At 44.6% G+C, this 20,168-nt stretch overlaps 1 non-coding gene across 1 annotated transcript; it reads right to left on the reverse strand.

The window, feature by feature from the left end:
* Positions 1-19,780: 19,780 nt before the first annotated feature.
* Positions 19,781-19,853, reverse strand: TRNAG-CCC (transfer RNA glycine (anticodon CCC)). The gene has a single exon. It is a non-coding gene; the product is annotated as a tRNA-Gly (tRNA).
* Between the last annotated feature and the right edge of the window lie 315 nt (positions 19,854-20,168).

Here is a 20,168-nt window from a genome sequence, read left to right on the forward strand (position 1 = left end):
TCTCACCTGGAGAGTCACATGGACAGAGGAGCCTGGTGGGCTAAAGCCCATGGGGTTGCCAGAGTCGGACACGACTTAGCGACTAAACCACCATAATGGAATTTGTGATTAATTAGATTATGTGCTATTGGTTATATTTAAAAAAATAAGAAATATTGTGTTGTGGACTATGTGATTTCTTCTGTTGGTTGTTCCCACTGAGCCTGTGTCACTGAAAAAGCCAAATAATCATTGCTTAGGTAAGATAGAGGTCTATCTATTTTTTAATGTGTAAATATTCTGGAAGTCGGCAGTCTTTGGTTGTTGTAGCAGCTCTGCTGTCTCACCAGGGACTTGATGTCCTTCTTTCTTTCTGTTATCCTCAGCGTGTAGCTTGCATTTGCCAGGTTGCCTCATGGTTGCAAGATGGCTGCTAAAGTTCCCGTTATCACATCCACCTTCTACGAAGGAGCAAAGAGGAAAGAGAAAAGAGCAGACGGCACTTGGTAGCTAAGATTCAACAACTTCCACTATTTAGTGACAAGTGTCTTGCCTGTCTATATTTTGTGGTATATTGTCCACAAAGAAGGCTGCCAATAATTCTTGTATGCTCATGTCACCAGGCTTCCCTGGTGGTCCAGATGGCAAAGAATCTGCCTGCAATGCAGGAGACCCAGATCCGATCCCAGGGTCAGGAAGATTCCCTGGAGAAGGAAATGGGCAACCCACTCCAGTATTCTTGACAGAGAAATTCCATGTACTGAGGAGCCTGGCAGGCTATATACAGTACATGGGGTCCCAAAGAGTCGGACGCAAGTGAGTGACTAACAGTTTCAGTTTCATGTCACTTTGCCCATCAAGGAGAGGAGTCTATTTCTTTTCTCCTTGTGTGAGGGTTGGCCCTGTGACTTGCTTTGACCAATAGAATGCATTGAAAGGCCTTACTAGGCCTTGCTGTTTCTTGGGATCCAGCTGCTGTGTAAAGAGACTTGGATTACACAACTAAATGATGAGCAATCACTTGAAAGGAGGCCTGGCCAGTCCCCAGGTATTCTATCTACCCCAGCTGAGGTATCAATCATGTGCATTAAGCCATCTTAGTTGTACCAGGACCAGCTTAGCTCTAGCAGATACCATGTGGAACACAAGAACCACCCAGCTAAGCCCTGCCAACCCACAGAATTGTGAGAAATAATAATCACTGCTGAATTGTGTGGAAATACAATTAGCTGGCCTCCTATCTGCAAATGCCAGGATGGCCAAGAAGTGAGGTTCATTAGTTGGGTCCTTGGCTGCACTGAACATGGTAGAAGTCTATTATCTATTATAGTCTACTATCTATTAGAAGTCTATTATCATAGAGGAAGGAGATGGCTAGCCCAGTGGGGGAGGGGAGGGAATAGTTGTCCACAGTCACCAGTTGCCTGGTGGCAGCTTGGGACAGAAAAGCCACCGATGGGATCTCAAGAGCAAGGTCCTATGGGATCGTTACTTGGAGACTTTGGCATAAATGGGATTGAACCACCCAGGTGGGCTCTGCCCCTGGGTTTGGCCTTGACCCTCTTTCTCTGCTCCAAAGCTTCTGTCCTGAATGGTGTCAGGCTGCCCCAGCCCCTGCTCTGTGCACATTGTGAACTGGCAGCTCCCCTCTGCTGGCAGACTGCCTGGCTCCTATTCTCAGAGAGGAGGTCTGACTGAACCAGATTGTCCAGAGAGGCTGCTGCACAGTCCCTGCCGTGCTCTGAGTTGGCTGCCCATCCCTTGCCCCAATGCCTCTCTCCCTTACCCAGTCAGCCTTGTCAGGAGAGGGCCATGGCCCTTGAGTTCTGGAAGAACTGGGTCAAGTCCTGGCTACACCCTTTTCTGGCTGTGTGATCCTGAGCAGGCTTTATTGCTCTCCCTCAGTTTTCTCATCTGTGAAATGGGATTAACGGTACCTGCTTCATAGGGTTATTGTGAAAATTAAAGAGGGTGCATGTGAATACTAACGTGTGCTCAGTAAATGGCAGCCATTACTGTTGTCTTAACTTACATAAGCTACTGTGTGCTCCCTGTGTGGAATCGATGATCTTGAAAAGTTAGCTATTGATCAAACGATACCGTCCCATAGACGTCTGTCATAAAATGAGAATCATTTTCCACTGAAAAGTTTATTTTTAGTGCTGTTACTACGTTAAAAAACTTCTTTTCAAAACTTTTTTCAAAATCCTCGATTGAGAGGAACATTATCTAATTATATACCAAAGTTAGCCCCAAGTCTCCCCGTAATGTGTTGTCTGTGCCTGGTTTTGCTCTGTTGGGGGTAAGTGGAGAGGTTGGAAGTGTGGGGTTTGTTCCTCCGTGTTCTGTGACATGTGATCCCCCCGTGCGGCTTTCAGGTGGGGCTTGGACTGCCCCCCGAGACAAAGGCAGCTTGAGAGAAAAAACAGTGACATCTGGGTGCTCTGAAAACACACTTTGAATTTGTTTTCAGCTGTGCCTTAACCAAAGGTAAGTTGTGATCTTCCATGTGGGGAGGGTCTTAAAAATAAGGTAGAGTGGATTTTCTCATAATTGCTTATGTAATAGCTATGGGCAGGGATGCTGCAGGTTGTTGATGCATGTTTTGATATTTTTTGTAGCCATTTATAGTGAGGACAGCCTTGCCATTCTGCTTCTGATGGACCTTTAAAATTACTGCTTGCATTAAATATTACTTCCATAAAGACGAATTCCTCACAGAGGACTTTTTGCCCTTCCTAGATTGTAAAACACTATATAAATGTTAGTATCACTATAATTCTTTAAGTTAGACACACCTTTTCTTGGTTATGACATTTCTTTTTATAACACCTGAGGGTCAGGTGGTACCACACGTAGAAACTAATAAGTAATTTTGTGAGCTTGAGGCTAATGTGGGCTCTATAACCGCTAGGCAGGGTATCCATTCACACCTTAGTGCAGTATATTGGTATGAGGCAAGGAAAGCAGCTGTTTTTCCTAAAACAGTTTTTAACTTATTTATAAGCTAATCTACTCTTACAAGGTTCAGACAGCTCAGGCAGGTATAAGACCTCCCTCCTAATACCGCCCTCCACCGTCCATCAGACATAGGCATCTGCTAAGAGTCTCATTCTCCAATTAGCAATTTTCTGTGTATTAACAAACATACACACACGTGATTTATTTCTATTTTAACACAAATGGTGTCATGCTGTATGTATTGTTTTGTCATCTTTTTCTTATCTCTAGGCCTGGGATGTGTTTCTACTGCAGCATACCCAGCTCCATTTCATTCTTTGTAACTGCTCCCTAGCATCCCCTTGAAAGTCAGGACCACGACTGATCAATCCTATATGATAGGCATTTCCAAATAGGCTGTATCTAAAACTAAATACTAAACTAGACTTTTTAGAGTGTTGTTAAAACAATTTTTACTAGACTTTATTTTTTACAGCAGTCTTAGAGTCACACCAAAATTGAGCAGAAAGTGCAGAAATTTCCCTTATAACTCTGTCCTTCCCTCCTCCCACTGATGCCCCCATTATCAACAGCCCTCACCAGAGTGGCACGTTTATTACAGTTGATGAACCTACATTGACACATCTGTATCACCCTAAGTTTGTAGTTTACATTAAGGTTCATTTTTGGTTTTGTACATGATGTGGGTTTTTACAAATATATAATGATATGTATCTGTCACTATAGTGTCATACAGAAGAGTTTCCCTGCCCCCAGAATCCTGTCCTCTGCCTAGGCATTTCCCTTACCCTTCAGTTCCTGACCACTACTGATCTTTTTACTGTCTTTATAGTTTTTCCTTTTCCACAATGTCATATACAACAGTCTTCCTTATCAGAGGGAGATACATTCCAAGACCCCCAGTGCATACCTGAAACCTCAAATAGTATCAAGCCTATACGAAGTTTCCTCAAATAGTATCAAGCCTATACTAAAAGTTTCTTCCTGTGCTGATGGACTGCTCCCACGTGCAGTGTGGGTACACTAGTCCAAGGGTGATTCCCGTCCTAGAAGGACAGAGCAGGAAGACATAAGGTTTCATCACGCTACCCAAAACAGCACACAGTTTAAAACTTCACCTAATTTGGGTAAAATAACAAGGAGTGCTAGGTCATTTGGTAAGGGTATCTTTGGTTTTGTAAAATAACTGCCAAACTATCTTCCAAAGTGTCTCTACCACTTTGCATCCCCACAGCAATGAATGAAAGTTCCTATTGCTCCACACCCTTGATAAAATTTCTTATTGTCAGTGTTTTGGATTTTGGCCTTCTAATGAGCATGTGGGCTTCCCTGGCGGCTCAGTGGTAAAGAATCTGCCTGCCAATGCAGGAAACTCAAGTTTGATCCCTGGGTCATGAAGATCCCCCAGAGAAGGGCATGAAAACCCACTCCAATATTCTTGCCTGGGAAATCCCATAGACAGAGGAGCCTAGCGGGCTACAGTCCATGGGGTCACAAAGGAGTCAGGCACAACTTAGCAACTAAACAATACCGCCGCCAACGTGAATATGTCATGGTATCTCGTTGTTTCCATTTGCAATTCCCTAACAACTGTGGTGTTGGAGAAGACTTCTGAGAGTCCCTTGGACTGCAAGGAGATCCAACCAGTCCATTCTGAAGGAGATCAGCCCTGGGATTTCTTTGGAAGGAATGATGCTAAAGCTGAAACTCCAGTACTTTGGCCACCTCATGCGAAGAGTTGACTCATTGGAAAAGACTCTGATGCTGGGAAGGATTGGGGGCAGGAGGAGAAGGGGACGACAGAAGATGAGATGGCTGGATGGCATCACTGACTCGATGGACGTGAGTCTGAGTGAACTCCGGGAGATGGTGTTGGACAGGGAGGCCTGGCGTGCTGCGATTCATGGGGTCGCAAAGAGTCGGACATGACTGAGTGACTGATCTGATCTGAACAACATATGACATTCAGCATCATTTCATATGCTTAATTTCCATCTCAATAACTTCCTTGGTGAATTATCTGACCATATCTTTCACTTATTTTTTAATCAGGTCGTTTATTCTTTTATTGTTGAGTGTTCTCTTTAACAGTTCTATACCAGATAATATCTTTGGCAAATATTTTCTCCCTGTCTGTGACTTGTCTTCTCATTTTCTTGACTAGAATTTTTTTAACTGCTGAAAAAATCATGTCCATTGTACCAAGTGTTACAAAGCAGAGATATATTCAGAAAAACTCAATAATCATCCCTGTCTCTAATTGTACCATTGGCAGTGACTAATCTGAACAGTTTGATTTGTAACCTTCTGCACCTTTCTCTTTGCTCAAATGTGTTCGTTTGTGTGTGTTTATGAAAATGTATCTGGGTTTCCCCTATATTTTTGTTCAAGAATAAGCCTCTTCTCTATACATTTCTCCATAATTTTCTTTTATCCCTTCCTGCTAAACAATTTACCACTGGTATATTTCTTGGCAAATATGTATAATTTTAACATTCTTTTTCATGACTGTGCAATATTCATTGGTGCAGATATAATAATGTAGTCAGCCATTCCTCTAGTGTGGATATTGAGGATGTTTCCAGTTTTTTTTTTTTCCATTATAAACAATGTTGGCACTTTTATTCTTGTAGGATAAATCCCCCAAAGTGGGTCTCCTGGGTCAAAGGTGATTTGTATTTCTAATTTTATTGGATATTGCCAGAGAACTTTCCAAATGATTGTAAGGATCTATACCCTCACCAACAACGTGTAAGAAGTGCATTCCCCACATCCTCAGTGCTGCATGTTAGCAGTCTTTTAAAAATTTACCCATTTGTTGGTATTGCTTTAATTTACATTATTTTTATAATTAGTGGCCCTGGGTAGCTCAGGACAGGTGTGTGGGTTGGTTGTTCATATCCTTTGCACATGTGGTTCAGTTCAATTCAGTTCAGTTCAGTTGCTCCGTCATGTCTGACTCTTTGCGACCCCATGAATCGCAGCACGCCAGGCCTCCCTGTCCAACACCATCTCCTGGAGTTCACTCAGACTCACGTCCATCGAGTCAGTGATGCCATCCAGCCATCTCACCCTCTGTCATCCCCTTCTTCTCCTGCCCCCAATCCCTCCTAGCATCAGAGTCTTTTCCAATGAGTCAACTCTTTGCATGAGGTAGTCAAAGTATTGGAGTTTCAGCTTTAGCATCATTCCTTCCAAAGAAGTCCCAGGGCTGATCTCCTTCAGAATGGACTGATTGGATCTCCTTGCAGTCCAAGGGACTCTCAAGAGTCTTCTCCAACACCACAGTTCAAAGGCATCAATTCTTCAGCACTCAGCCTTCTTCACAGTCCAATTCTCACATCCATACATGACCACTGGAAAAACCATAGCCTTGACTAGATGAACCTTTGTTGGCAAAGTAATGTCTCTGCTTTTGAACGTACTATCTAGGTTGGTCATAACTTTCCTCCCAAGCAGTAAGCGTCTTTTAATTTCATGGCTGCAGTCACCATCTGCAGTGATTTTGGAGCCCAAAAAGATAAAGTCTGACACTGTTTCCATTGTTTCCCCATCTATTTCCCATGAAGTGATGGGACCAGATGCCATGATCTTCGTTTTCTGAATGTTGAGCTTTAAGCCAACTTTTTCACTCTCCTCTTTCACTTTCATCAAGAGGCTTTTTAGTTCCTCTTCACTTTCTGCCATAAGGGTGATGTCATCTGCATATCTGAAGTTATTGATATTTCTCCCAGCAATCTTGATTCCAGCTTGTGTTTCTTCCACTCCAGCGTTTCTCATGATGCATATAAGTTAAATAAGCAGGGTGACAATACACAGCCTTGACACACATGTGGTTAATAGGCTTTAATGTTGTTGTTGTTTAGCCACTCTGTCGTGTTCGACTTTGTGACCCCATGGATTGCAGCATGTCAGGCTTCTCTGTCCTTCACCATCTCCTGGAACTCTCTTAAACTCAGGTCCATTGAGTCAGTGATGCCATCCAACCATCTCATCCTCTGTCATCCCCTTCTCCTCCTGCCTTCAATCTTTCTCAGCATCAAGGTCTTTTCTAAAGAGTCAGCTCTTTGCATCAGGTAGGCAAAGGATTGTAGCTTCAGCATCAGTCCTTCCAATGAATATTCAGGATTGATTTCCTTTAGTATTGACTGGTTTGATCTCCTTGCAGTCCAAGGGACTCTCAACAGTCTTCTCCAACACCATAGTTCAAAAGCATCAATTCTTCTGCGCTCAGCCTTCTTTATGGTCCAACTTTCACATCCATACATGACTACTGAAAAAAACCATAGCTTTGACTATATGGATCTTTGTTGGCAAAGTAATCTCTGCTTTTTAATATACTGTCTAGTTTGAAATAGCTTTTCTTCTAAGGAGCAAGCGTATTTTAATTTCATGGCTGCAGTCACCGTCCATAGTGATTTTGGAGCCCAAGAAAAGTGGCCCTTAAAAGGCTGGAGTAGGACAGAATAGAACAGAGCAGGCAGCACAGGCACCAAATCTGTGGTGTCACAGGGTAGAATCACATCCTCTGGGCAGCTGCCATTATCACAGTAGGATGGTGATGCCCACCGTTAGCACCTCCTCCAAAAGGTCTGTCTAGTCAAAGCTGTAGTTTTTCCAGTAGTCATGTATGGATGTGAGAGTTGGATCATAAAGAAGCCTGAGCCCTGAAGAATTGATGCCTTTGAATTATGGTGCTGGAGAAGACTCTTGAGAGTTCCTTGGTTTACAGGCAGATTAAACCAATCAATCCTAAAGGAAATCAACCCTGAATATTCACTGAAAGGACTGATGCTCAAGCTGAAGCTCCAATACTTTGGCCACCTGATGCGAAGAGCTGACTCACTGTAAAAGACCCTGATTCTGGAAAAGATTGAGGACCAGAGGAGAAGGGGGCGACAGAAGATGGGATGGTTAGATAGCATCACTAATTCATTGGACATGAATTTGAGCACACTCTGGGAGATAGTGAAGGACAGGGAAGCCTGGCGTGCTGCAGTCCACAGGGTTGCAAAGAGTCGGACACAACGGAGTGACTGAACAACAATAACAACAACAACCGCCACCTACCTGTGTGTCCCTGGGTCACCGCTAGGGCTTCTGGGTGGCACAGCTCCAGGGGCCATGTTCACCTGATGAATGGAGTACGGGGGGGAGTAAGAGTCCCCAGGCTCCCAGGATTGTGCCCCTGAGCTGCGCATTGCCAGCACTCAGCTGCACCATGACCTCTGTGTGATGGTTGCTTGGCCATCTTTTCAGACTCCATTCTTACAAAACTTTGATCCTCAAAGCCTAGTATAGTGCCTGGTACATAATGGGGCCTAACTGAAAGTACCAGCTGATGGAGTGAATAAAAGTGTCTGCAAGAGCTGATAGGCCCCAGAAAGTGCTAGGTGAAGGTGATGGCTTGTGAGTGTGCATCAGTACATGAACATCAGGCACGAGGGCTGGCCTTCAGGTAGGGATTGCTGCTCGGAAGCTCAGTCTGAGCACAGAGGAGAGGTGCTCCACAGGCCAGAGGACTCCCCGCCCCCCACTCCCCCCCTATTTTACTCACTTCTATCTAAGATGTGTATGTGGTTAGTCGCTCAGTTGTGTCCGATTCTTTGTGACCCCATGGATGACTGTAGCCTGCCAGGCCCCTCTGTCCATGGAATTCTCCAGGCAAGAATACTGGAGTGGGTTGCCAGTCCCTTCTCCAGGGGATCTTCCCGATTCAGGGATCGAATCTGGTCTCCCGCATTGTAGGCAGATTCTTTACCATCTGAGCTACCAGGGAAGCCCCCATCTAAGATAGTGGCCCCTAAGACCCTTCTCTGTTGTTCTCTCTCTTTCTGACTTTCTGTAGGAGTCACTCTCCTTTCCTGAGAATACCTTCCTACCCATAGCTCGAGGGCTTTTTGTACATAAGGTCAAGGATTGCGTTACAGGAAGCCAGTTATTCTCCAGAGTATTTCTCTCAGGGACTATGGGTGTGCAGACCAGCCATTGACTTAGGTGTGGTTTGAAGGGAACTGGCTGAACCCCAAAGACTGAGTTCAGAACAATCATGATAAGCTATTATGGGAAAAGGAGCTAAGTATGTATAGGTGGGTAGGAGAAGTGCAAGGTGAGTGGGTGGAGGTGGGGATTAGAAGCTGAATGGACAACAAAAGCCATTTAATTCATTTGTTAATTTTCTCCCATTAATTCACACAACGGATTTTAGACACATTCAGGATTCTCAATATTTTGGAGGTAAGGAAATTCTCTCAGAATTGGGTGAATGCTATTGACTTTTCTCTTGAAAGCATCCCCTATATACACAAAAGGCTTATATACAATTTTCTGGGGATTGGTGGGGGGCGCTTCATCAATTGCCAGAGACCTCTAAGTTCTTTGGTTCTTTGCCTCTGGTCTCAAAAGAGGAAAGTTATCCTAGAGGTATCTGACTTCTTAAAGGGCTATTACCAGATTTTAATTACTTTTCTTCCCCCAAAGCTAATTAAAGCTCCCACAAAGCATTGAAATTTACTGAGTTGAGTCACGATGGAACTGTAAGGAGGCAGGGGATAGAAGTGTCTCTTGCCAGAAGCATATGAATGCCAGGTGAAGATTAGAAAAACCTTATAAGAAAGATAAAAGTCAGAGTTTTCACTTTGAACTTGAAAAACATCCACCCTGCACAGAAGTGGCCAGAGTCAAACCTGAGGAAAACAAACAGAATTCAGAACTATAATCGTAGGCATTTCGAGCTGTGGGGGCTTCTCATGAGGTGAATGATCCATTTACCCTCAGGGCATTCTTGTACATCTATTCCATGCTTTGTCATGTTTTCCTGTCCTGAGCCTCAACATCCTGTTTATCGTCATTTGATAGGAGAAGACTTTGCAGGGCACCTGTCCCCGGAGGCCAGGAACCCCTCTTGTGAAGGCAGTGAGCCTGAGGCTGGTACAACCACAAGGCCAGAAAAGGAGTCTGGGAGGTTGGGGTAGGGTCTTCCTCTCCATGGAGGGGCCTTAGTTTCCATCCTGAGGTTTTCAAAAAGTCCTCCCACTCGCAGCCTTGACCGTGAGTGCAACTCTTCTCCCGGAGGTCATTTCCCGAGGATTTGATTTTCTTTTCTCGGGTGTCAGTGACACCTTGGATATCCAGGGTCTCCAAACACGAGTTTCCTAGATTAACAAAGTCAATCCTTTACATCCATGGATTCTGTGCCTTTGAACAGAAATCATTCCAGAAATGCAACACATATTCTCTGCTTACTCAACTGAATGGACTGTCTTGTTTCAAGGGGATAGAGAGTGACCCCGGCAACTGCTGTCTGTTAATTCCCTGGGAAGGAGCTCAGGTGGGCTTAGAAGAGTTTCAAGAAGTGGCCTCCTTGCCACGTTGCCTCCTCACCAAAGAGCAAATGGAGGTGTGGGACTGCAGATCTGGAGGCAATTTAATGTGCCTGCTCTCTTCAAAAAGTGATGTGCCTGTTCTCTTCAAAAAGGCAAAAGCAGTCTTTCCCTGCAATGAACAACACTTTTTTTTTTTAGTTCCCTGACCAAGGATTGAACCCCAGACCCTGGCAGTGAGAGCACAGAGTCCTAACCTCTGAACCACCAGGGAATTCCCAAGAGCACTTTCTTCAGTACCAGAAAACCCCACCTTTTCCTTTTTCTCTGCCATTATCCACGACCTTAGATTTCCACTGGTATCCCTGTCTCTTGTTTATGCCTCTACAGCAGCGCAGCTCTTCAGCCCACCTCACTCCTATTGAAGTGGCTAAAACATGCAGGATAGGCATCCCTCACAGTCTTCAGGTTTTATCCAAAGCTCACCTTCTGAGCCGAGCGCACTTTTGCCAACATACACAAGACTACAGGTCTTCCACAGCTTCCTCCATATTTTCTTTTTTTTTCACTGAATTCCAAGCACAGGAAATATTAGAAATTGGGGCTTTGGCATTCTGAGGCTGAAAGTCTCATGGAGTGCTGTGTCAGTCATTAAGTTGTGGTCTCTGAGCTGCAAACCCATGCTGTGCTGGATGCTGGGGCAGTTCAGTTCAGTTCAGTTCAGTCGCTCAGTCATCTCCGACTCTTTGTGACCCCATGAATTGCAGCATGCCAGGCCTCCCTGTCCATCACCAGTTCCCGGAGTTCACTCAAAATCATGTCCATCGAGTCGGTGATGTCATCCAGCCATCTCATCCTCTATCGTCCCCTTCTCCTGCCCCCAATCCCTCCCAGCATCAGAGTGTTTTCCAATGAGTCAACTCTTCGCATGAGGTGGCCAAAGTATTGGAGTTTCAGCTTTAGCGTCAGTCCTTCCAAAGAATACCCAGGACTGATCTCCTTTAGAATGGATTGGTTGGATCTCCTTGCAGTCCAAGGGACTCTCAAGAGTCTTCTCCAACACCACAGTTCAAAAGCATCCATTCTTCGGCGCTCAGCTTTCTTCACAGTCCAACTCTCACATGCATACATGACCACTGGAAAAACCATAACCTTGACTAGACGGACCTTTGTTGGCAAAGTAACGTCTCTGCTTTTGAATATGCTATCTAGGTTGGTCATAACTTTCCTTCCAAGGAGTTAAGTGTCTTTTAATTTCATGGCTGCAATCACCATCTGCAGTGATTTTGGAGTCCCCAAAATAAAGTCTGACAGTGTTTCCACTGTTTCCCCATCTATTTCCCATAAAGTGATGGGACCAGATGCCATGATCTACGTTTTCTGAATGTTGAGCTTTAAGCCAACTTTTTCACTCTCCTCTTTCACTTTCATCAAGAGGCTTTTTAGTTCCTCTTCACTTTCTGCCATAAGGGTGATGTCATCTGCATATCTGAGGTTATTGAGATTTCTCCCGGCAATCTTGATTCCAGCTTGTGCTTCTTCCAGCCCAGCGTTTCTCATGATGTACTCTGCATATAAGTTAAATAAGCAGGGTGACAATATACAGCCTTGACGTGCTCCTTTTCCTATTTGGAACCAGTCTGTTGTTCCAGGTCCAGTTCTAACTGTTGCTTCCTGACCTGCATATAGGTTTCTCAAGAGGCAGCTAAGGTGGTCTGGTATTTGCATCTCTTTCAGAATTTTCCACAGTTGATAGTGATCCACACAGTCAAAGGCTTTGGCATAGTCAATAAAGCAGAAATAGATGTTTTTCTGGAACTCTCTTGCTTTTTCCATGATCCAGCGGATGTTGGCAATGTGATCTCTGGCTCCTCTGCCTTTTCTAAAACCAGCTTGAACATCAGGAAGTTCACGGTTCACATATTGCTGAAGCCCGGCTTGGAGAATTTTGAGCATTACTTTACTAGCATGTGAGATGAGTGCAATTGTGCGGTAGTTTGAGCATTCTTTGGCATTGCCTTTCTTTGGGATTGGAATGAAAACTGACCTTTTCCAGTCCTGTGGCCACTGCTGAGTTTTCCAAATTTGCTGGCATATTGAGTGCAGCACTTTCACAGCATCATGTTTCAGGATTTGGAATAGCTCAACTGGAATTCCATCACCTCCACTAGCTTTGTTCATAGTGATGCTTTCTAAGGCCCACTTGACTTCACATTTCAGGATGTCTGGCTCTAGGTGAGTGATCACCTAGATTATCATGATTATCTGGGTCGTGAAGATCTTTTTTGTTCAGTTCTTCTGTGTATTCTTGCCACCTCTTCTTAATATCTTCTGCTTCTGTTAGGTCCATACCATTTCTGTCCTTTATTGAGCCCATCTTTGCATGAAATGTTCCTTTGGTATCTCTGATTTTCTTGAAGAGATCTCTAGTCTTTCCCATTCTGTTGTTTCCTCTATTTCTTTGCATTGATTGCTGAGGAAGGCTTTCTTATCTCTCCTTGCTATTCTTTGGAACTCTGCATTCAGATGCTTATATCTTTCCTTTTCTCCTTTGTTTTTCGCTTCTCTTCTTTTCACTATTTGTGAAGGCTTTTCAGCTATTTGTAAGGCCTCCCCAGACAGCAGGGACCCTGCAAACTGCATTCTAGCTTTTCCTGCAGACACCCAGTTCAGCTCAGTTCAGTTCAGTCTCTCAGTCGTGTCCGACTCTTTGCGACCTCATGGACTGCAGCACACTAGGCTTCCCTGTCCATCACCAACTCCTGGAGCTTGCTCAAACTCTTGTCCATTGAGTCGGTGATGCCATCCAACCATCTCATCCTCTGTCGTCCCCTTCTCCTCCTGCCCTCAATCTTTCCCAGCATCAGGGTCTTTTCCAATGAGTCAGTTCTTCACATCAGGTTACCAAAGTATTTCATTTCAGCTTAGCATCAGTCCTTCCAATGAATATTCAGGATTGATTTCCTTTAGGATGGACTGGTTGGATCTCCCTGAAGTCCAAAAGACTCAAGAGTCTTCTTCAACACCACAGTTCAAAAGCATCAATTCTTTGGTGCTCTGCTTTCTTTATACTCCAATTCTCACATCCATACATGACTACTGGAAAAACCATAGTTTGGACTAGATGGACCTTTTCCCACAAAGTAGTGTCTCTGCTTTTTAATATGCTGTCTGGATTGGTCATAGCTTTTCTTCCAAGGAGCAAGCATCTTTTAATTTCATGACTATAGTCACCATCTGAAGTGATTTTGGAGCCTCCTCCAAATAAAGTCTGTCACTGTTTCCATGGTTTCCCCATCTATTTGCCATGAAATGATGGGACCAGATGCCATGATCTTAGTTTTTTGAATGTTGTGTTTTAAGTCAGCTTTTTCACTCTCCTCTTTCACTTTCATCAAGAGGCTCTTTAGTTCTTCTTCACTTTCTGCTATAAAGGGTGGTGTCATCTGCATATCTGAGGTTATTGATATTTTTCCCAGCAATCTTGATTCCAGCTTGTGCTTCTTCCAGCCCAGCATTTCTCATGATGTACTCTGCGTAGAAGTTAAATAAACAGGGTAACAATATACAGCCTTGACATAGTCCTTTCCCAATTTGAAACCAGTCTGTTGTTCCATGTCCAGTTCTAACTGTTGCTTCTCGACCTGCATACAGATTTCTAGGAGGCAGGTAAGGTGGTCTGGTATTCCCACCTCTTTAAGAACTTTCCACATTTTGTTGTGATCCACACAGTCATAGGCTTTGGCACAGTCAATAAGTCAGAAGTAGATGTTTTTCTTGAACTGTCTTGCTTTTTCGATGATCCAGTGGATGTTGCCAATTTGATATCTGGTTCCTCTGCCTTTTCTAAACCCAGCTTGAACATGTGGAAGTTCAGGGTTCAGGTACTGTTGAAGCCTGGCTTGGAGTTAGGCTCTGGCAATAGGTGGCGCTAGATGGAAAGGGCAAGGCTGCAGGAGGAAGGGGCTTGCTCCAGCCCCTTTCTCTCTGTTTGTGGTTCCTGAGAACCTCACTCCAACAATGGTTGCTCACCCTGGCAGTTACAGTTCCTTCCAATGAGGATCCTGTTTGATCCTGTTTGTAGTTTTTCCAACACTTGCAAAGACAGACTCATCATTCCCCTTGGCAAGATTCCACTAGTGTCTCCTCCAGAAATCTGAGTTCCAGGGACACTGGGCCTTCATCCAAGCACAGAGCCTCCAGCACCAACGGATCAGAGCTCCCTTTTCAGAGTTTTGGGTCCCAGCTTTGGATCTTATCCTTCTCTGAGCAGCTCAGAAACACCAGTATCAGTGGAAGCAACTTGCCCTCTTGTGTCTGAGGAAACTAGTCTTCCCTTTCTGGAAAACTCATTCTTTAATAGCACTTTATTTTTTGAATAATGGTTTGGACTATGATTTTCACTGAGGTAAGAGTGATGGATTAGTGAAAGTTGGTCAGTTGTGTCCGACTCTTTGCAACCCCATGGACTATACAGTCCATGGAATTCTCCAGGCCAGAATACTGGAGTGGGGAGTCTTTCCCTTCTCCAGGGGATCTTCCCAACCCAGGGATCGAACCGAGGTCTCCCACATTGCAGATGGATTCTTTACCAGCTGAGCTGCAAGAAAGAGTAATGGATAGGGGGGAATAAAAGCTTAGACCCGTTTCTTGCTCAGGGGGAGAACCATGTCTCTTCTAGCAGTAGACGCCTTTGCTGTCTTCAGACAGACTCCTGGTTCTGCAGTGACCATTGGATACAGTGGCATAAATTGAATGCAGTCATGAAAAGTCTCTTTCTCAGTGCATTGGTTTAGGCTTTGCAAAATGTGACACTCTTGAGAACCTGGAGAAGGTTAGATTTCTTTCCAAGCACCAACATTTTTCTTTCTTTCTTCTTCTTTTTTTAAAATGAATGCCCGTAGCATTAGAATATGCAAAAAGAGTCTATCTGTCCATTTTTTTCTGCTTCAGATCAGGGGCACACACTCCACTTATGAGGAAACTGGCAAGTGACACTACAAAGATCCATTTTATCATCCTTGTACAACTGCACACAAGAAAGAGTACTTTGAAATGCATTTATCTGAGAACACCTCACGTTGTCCACTGACTCCATGGTCTGATGATTCCTGTCACGACTCACTTTGAAATGGACAAGTCCATCTTCAGAAAATATATAGTGTAGTCAGACATACTTGTCCATTGAAATCTTTGCCTTTGGCTGTGCACTGAGCCGATCCATCCCTGAAAACCTCTCTCTCCCGAGCAGGGCAGCGGTCAATGGCTCTCACCGTGAGAGGCTGGGCCTGTGAAGAATCAGATACACTGTCCTTTCCAATCTTTGATGCCTTCTTCTCTTGCTTAAGTTTGCTGTTTAGCAGAGTCTGAGACAAAGACTTTGCTGCAGACAGTCGATTTGGGAGGTCATTCTGGGAGAGGAGAGAGTGAATCAGAGAAGAGTAGGGGTTCTCTCTCTGGGTAGAGGGCTCAGTTCTGTCTCAGTGCCCTTCAGAGCTGTCTGTGAGGGCCAGATCCCAGAACATTTCTCCACTAGCTCCCGCTGCCCAGTGGTTGAAGGCTCCCTGGTCTCTTCCCTGTCTTGCATCTCTGGGTTGCAGGTAGAGTGGGATGGTGTGGGGAAGTGGAAAGGTGTGGCATAAGCCAGAGGGCTTGTCACAGCTTACTTGAAGCTGTCCCCTGCAGCTGCAGCTCCAGTTAGAGGGGAGGGATGCAATGGACATGCTCACCAGAGGTGAGCAGCTGTCTTTGCAGCCAGAACACCTCAGATCAGATTCCCAACTCCATCACTTATTAGCTGTGGGATTTTGGTCAAAAAGCCGAACATCACTTTCATCATCAGATGTTTTTGTCCCCTTGGAGATAATAATAGTATTGTTACTGAATGCAAGTTCGTATGCCCAACACACAGTGAGGCCAACAAAACTGAAACATATGAGTTTGGAGCAGAGAAAGGTTCATTATAAGGCCATGCAAGGAGAATGGGTGACTCGTGCCCCCAGAAAACCCCAATCTCCTAGAAGGGTTTCAGCAAAGCATTTTAATGGCAAAATGAGAGAGGGTCGTGGTTGGTGATTGCAACTTTCTTGGTGTTGGAATCCTTGGTTCTTGCAGCTGTCCTCATAGCTCAGGTCCAGAGGTTCCTGTAAACTTCAAACAAGATAAATATTTTGCAACTGTTTTGCAACTTTTTATCTATATGAATGGGAAAGGTCTCTGAATGACCTTTATGACCTTAAAGGTCAGAGCCTTGAGAATGAGCTCGCCTGTATATTACAGGTTATAGACACTATTCTTAACTCCAAGCAAAGGCAATAAGAATATAAAGTTAAAGTAGAAGAAACTGATCTAATATGGAGTGAGATTTGTTCTTCCCTGTTACAATGCTTTACCTCATGGAGTGTTGTGCTCAATAAAGATTAGCTATAGTTACCCAACCACAGTCTCCTAGTCTAAATCATGTCCAGAGTTCCCTTTTCTCTTTCAAGGTGAGCACAGCCTCTCTGTGCTTCCATATTTTTCTTGGGAACTGTGGAGCCCTGTGTCAGCACAAACTGACGAAGCACACCTTCTGTCTCATGCCGCATACCTCAGGGTCTTGCAGCTTAACTGCGTCTCCAAAGACTCCCACGTGGCCTCCCTTCTGCTTTCCCATCCCTCTGCTTCTCCACCTTACTGCCATGTTCCTTTGTCTGGATACAGACGGGCCTCTGAGCTCAAGCCCTCCATGTGCCCTCCTGCTGCTGTTGGCTGCATCCCTGTGGGGCTGGTGTCACACTGTAATTTCTTCAAAAATTCCCTGCAACTCCCTGTACTTTCTTGCAAGTGCTGATATAAACCTTTCTCTGCCAGAATCTGGTAACATTCTATTACTGCCAGAACTTAGATTAGTGTGGACACTTTTGTTGACCTTCTAAAGACAGATAAGCTGAAGTGATTCAGCTAATGTCAGCTTTCAGGGGCCTAAACTTTCCAGATTGACTCCACCACTCTAGAGTTTACTTACTGCTAGGAAAAAAATGTCATATCTTCTGGCAAACAGTGAAGTTTTTTCAGATGGTAAGAGTTATGTAAAATTAAGCTACTATTTTATTTTTACTTTGTTTGCCAGGATGCTCTGAGTTTAATTGTTTGTTCCAGTGTAACAATTTTACTTCATTGCTGTTTTCTGATATATCCGTATTTTCCCCTGGATATTTAATTCTTGTTTTAATTGTTCTTATAGGTCTTTGTATTGTAAGCTGACTCAAATCCTGTTAGAAGCAGTGTGTAAGTAGAAAGTGATGCATGAATTGTTAGAATTGTCCCCATTAAAATATACAGTCACTATTGGTTGTTTGGTCTTTTCTGCATATAGACCTTTCAAAACCAGGATTTCTAAAGTCTGTTACACAAGATGTGGTAGTTTCCATTCTGTCAATTGTTTAACACTTCAGAAGACACGTGACATTTTTTGCAGGTTATCCCGTCTAATGCACAGGCTCAAGCATTAAGAGGAGATTCACCGAGTCTTGTGGCTCAGGTGCTTGTTGAATTTCTGGTGTGACTTGATCGGAGTTCTGCTGATGGCTCTATTTCTTCTAGCTTGTGCGCCTCTGTGTTGGCTTTTTCTCGAGTCTGGCTTCCTTCAGCAGGGGTAGGGGCTGCCGGTTGCCTCTGATCAGGCCCTGTGCTTTACTCTGCTTGGGCCACACCCTGAGGGAGCCTGTTCCTAAACCAGAGAACAAGGATATTCTAAGTGGGCTGGACTAGTCAGACCTTGCCTGTATCTGTGACCCCCTCAACAAAGTCCCCAGGAGCTGCACGGTAGGGTGGAGGCGGAGTGGAAGACAGAGAGGGAGCTTTATTGCTTATTCCATCTGACAGGGCTGATGAAAAGAGAACAGGGGAAGGACATTTACCCACTGTGAGGAGAGCTACAAAAAAAACTGTGCGCACATGTATTTATTTGGGATGAACAACGCCAGATTGTACCTTGACAGATCTTGTAAGTTCTATCAAAACTCTCTCACGCTTGTTAGCCTCCAGAAAATATTTGTCTTGAGATGCCTTTAGAATGGGGCATGTGGAAAACTTCCTGCAAGTATATTTCTTACATATCTTATTTCTCTACCAGACATTTGCAGTTTTGTAGGATCCATCAACCAATTGATAGTGGGTTTGAGATGTAAGTTTAGTGCACCAGAGAAAGAGAGGTGGGTTCCATGTGCCCTGGGAACTGACTGGTGCTTGGCTCAATGTGTCCACCAATTGCTTTACAGGACAAAGATTCTTAGAGGAATTAATATATTTCTGCAAAGAGGGCTCAAAAGGGTTCTGGATACTTTTCCTTTTAATTAATCAAGAAATATTCCACTTCTTTTTAGAAATAACCATTTTCTCTCCCAATTCCTATATTTTCTTGTATCTGGTTATAATTTATGTCTGAAGTTAGCGAGTCACAGAGGACCATCAGAATTTATGGAAAAGAAGAAAGGCTGTGAGTGCACACGCAAGTACACACACACCCTGACCCACAGGCGGCTTCCCTTTACATCAAGCATCTTTCTCATTGCTGGACTATGGGTAAGACAATGGCCTCCGTGAAAGGCCTTTTCCTGGAGAAGCACTGTGACTTTTGGGCTCCCTTGGCCATATGCTGCAGCATACACGCGTGTGCTTTTGGGTTTGAGAGTAAAATGACTTGAGTGTAGAGCGATGGGCATATTGGCTGGGGGAGGATGGAACAAGCTGTGCCATTTCTTTACCCAGTTGCCCTGAGAACCTGTTCACTGCTGGGGGAGGCCAGGGGCTTGGAGGGAAGTACAAATCTTGATGGCTTTGTCCTCAGCAAGGAAAACCAGGCCAAGGTGGCCCGAGGTTCTCTCTATAACAGGATCGGTGTGTGTGTTCTAGGTGTTGCTGTTATCCCTTCAGTAATTACTGTCAACTGCTTAACACCTCTTCCCACCTGTCTTCACTTCTACCTCAAAAAGCAGAAATGAGAAACTTGAAAAGGCCATTTGTTGAATCCAGTGTGTTTCAGGTCATGACACGAGTGAACAGGACTGTTTCTTGCCTTGAGAAACACTGGTGCAGGCCCATGTCAACGATAAAGGCAAATCTCCATTCAAATGGAGCCAGCTGGTGGAGCTGTGCGCAGGCAATTATCTGAGTTTACCAAGGGTGGTGCCAAGGAAGACAAGGGGAGGACTAGGAAGGGCAGGCTGGGGCTGGGGGGCCAGACACATAGAGGCCTCACTCTCAAAGGGAGTGGTCAGCCATTCATACGACAAGGTGCCAAGATTGACTGGGCTGGAACATGACCTGAATCTTGGTTGAAGCTCCGGTTCTTGGAACCCAGCCCCAAATCAGGGCCTTGTTTGTTTGGTTTCCTTAATATTTATTTTATTTATTATTTATTTATTCGGCTGCACTGGGTCTTCCTTATGGCACGCAGAATCTTTTGTCTTCATTGCAGCATGTGGGGTCTGTAGTTGCGGCATGCAGACTCTTGAATTGTGGCATATGGGATCAACTTCCCTGACCAGGGATTGAACCCAGGCCCCCTGCATTGGGAGCACAGAGTCTTAGCCACTGGACCACCAGGGAAGTCCCCAGGGCCTTGTTGATCAGGGCCCTGAGGCAGACGCTTCATCATTAGAATATTGTGACTACTAGAATTTCTAGAAAGACCTTCGGGTAGGGAGAGTTGCCTGGGAGAGGAGTTTTAAACTTAGCACAGTCTGGTCTTTAGCAAAAGCCTGGAAGATTACTCAAAGGCTGTGGAGTACACCCACAGCTCCACCTGTCAGGGATTAAACTGGGAATGTGGGAATGCTGGTCCTCAGACCCAGACTGGGCCCAACATCCTGCAGCGTTGCTTTCTCTTGACTGTAGTCTCAAGGTCGGGCTATCACCCTGATG

Source organism: Bubalus kerabau, chromosome 21 (assembly GCF_029407905.1).
Source record: "Bubalus kerabau isolate K-KA32 ecotype Philippines breed swamp buffalo chromosome 21, PCC_UOA_SB_1v2, whole genome shotgun sequence".
Classification (NCBI taxonomy): domain Eukaryota; kingdom Metazoa; phylum Chordata; class Mammalia; order Artiodactyla; family Bovidae; genus Bubalus; species Bubalus kerabau.